This window comes from Volvox carteri (genome assembly GCF_000143455.1).
Source record: "Volvox carteri f. nagariensis unplaced genomic scaffold VOLCAscaffold_27, whole genome shotgun sequence".
NCBI classification, from domain to species: Eukaryota; Viridiplantae; Chlorophyta; class Chlorophyceae; order Chlamydomonadales; family Volvocaceae; genus Volvox; species Volvox carteri.
Window position 1 is genome coordinate 731,448 of NW_003307570.1, and position 2,325 is coordinate 733,772.

Here is a 2,325-nt window from a genome sequence, read left to right on the forward strand (position 1 = left end):
CCTTGTTTACGGCGAACAAATAAACTAGGGTCCGCACTCGACGCGACAAAGTCCATCGACACTAATTCTTCACATAACGTGTCATACCATGCACGCGACGCTTGGCGAAGGCCATACAAGGCCTTATGAAGAAGACAAACTATCCCCGGGCCTCCCTCTTCAAAACCGGGGGGTTGTTTAACATAAATCTCTTCTTCTAAATCGCCATTCAGAAACGCCGTCTTGACATCTAGTTGGTGCAATTCCATATCGGCGCCAGCTACCATGGACAAAAAAGTACGCAAGGTAGTGTGGCGACTTACCGGCGCAAAGACCTCCTGGAAATCCACACCCTCACGTTGCATAAAACCTTTCACTACTAGGCGTGCCTTGAACCGTTCAATGGCACCATGCTTGTCACGCTTCAATGAGAAAACCCACTTAACGTCAAGAGATCTGTTGTCCTTGGGCTTCGGCACTAAGGACCAAGTACCCTTCGCACGCAAAGACTCAAGCTCTTCAAGCATTGCAGCACGCCAAACTTCAGCATAGGGAGATGCCATTGCTTCCTCGTAAGATTCCGGAATATCGACATCATCATCCGACTCTTCCTCCATCTCTACGCGGAAAGCAAAACGTTTGGGTGGAACTCCGGCATTGGAACGCTTTTCCCTACCAAGAGCTAACGGCAAATTATTGTTCGCATTGGACGGTCCTGCATTTGACGGCCCTGCATCGGACGGCCCTGCGTTGGACGGCCCTGCGTCAACCAATCCTTCACTGACCTCCTCATCCACTTCACCGTCATCATCACTATCAGACTCGGACCAATCCGACGCCTCATCGTCATCAATCAACGGCCCCGGCTCGTCATCCGACCCCTCGTCGCCAGCCGGCCCGCCTACAGGATTCATCTCGATCTCGACCAAGGGCGCCCTCCTGGGGCCCTCATCATCAGTACCGGAAGAGAGCGAATCCTCTATCGAATCGAGCAAATACGCGACACTATACATGATTCCCTCATCGAAAACCACATCTACACTAACACGAATCCGCCTTTCGCCTGGGATCCATACGCGCCACGCACTAAATTTAGGTTCATACCCAACTAGGATACCCTTGACGCAGACCGGGTCAAGTTTATTTCTAAGCGCCTTCGGAACCTGTACATAAGCCACGCACCCGAATACCCGTAGCTTAGAGACGTCCGGGGGCTTTCCAGTAAACAGCTCCCACGGCGTCTGTACAGTCCCCTTCGTAGGACACACGTTGCGCAAGGCGTTGGCCGTCATTATTGCCTCTCCCCACAGCTCCGGAGGTACGCCCGAATCATATTGCATGGCCCGCACACGCTCCAGCAAAGTCCTGTTCAGGCGCTCCGCTGCTCCGTTTTGCTCTGGTGTATACGGGGCCGACTTCTCATGCACAATACCCCTCTCAGAAAAGAAGGAGGCAAGGCGATCGTTGACGTACTCCGTGCCGCAATCAGTTCGGACGCAACGAACTTCTAGACCAGTCTGCCGTTCCCACTTAGTCAAAACCTCACGAACAGCAGCGGGGACTTCGCTCTTTGCGCGAACGCAACGAACCTCGGAGTATTTGCTAAAATCGTCGTAGAAGGTAGCGAAGTAGTTGGCTCCACCCAGCGACGTGACCGGCATCGGGCCGCAAAGATCCATATGGACGAGGTCGAGCACGCGTTCGCCCTTGTGCGTCGATGAATGATGGGGGCTGCGGGTCATTTTTCCCATAACGCACGGCTCGCAGACCTTGCTCTCCGGACGAAGGCTTTCCTCGCGGCATATGAGCTCCGAATGGACCAGGTCGTAAAAAAACGGCCTATCAAAACGGGTGAGGCTAGCATGCCCCATGCGACGATGCAAGGTGTCTAACTTTTCCTTGGGAAAGCGATGCAGTGATAATGCCCTATTCCACTCGGCATCTGGCTGCGCAAGCACGATGTACATCCCGTTCTCCTCGAACACATCGACAGCGGGAATTCCGTCTATTGCTATATACGAGCAATCGGCGGACAGGACAACCTCTACCACCTGATCCGGGAAGGATCTCTTCAGGGCCTTGACTGAGAACAGGCGGTGTTGCAGGTCCGGAACTACGTGTACAGGTACCGACAATTCCGTCTGCCCTCGAAAAGAGGCGAAAACCGCCCTGCCCTCACCAATCGAGCTAACCGTCCGCCCATCCGCCACCTCAAAAACGACACCCTCGCCCTCGCGCACCGGCTTCAGACCCTCCACGTCCTCAGGCGTGAAGGTCAGGTGATCCTCGGCTCCAGTGTCGAGAAGCCATTCACCGGGTGCCAGTCTCATTCCCCCAAGCGTGTTA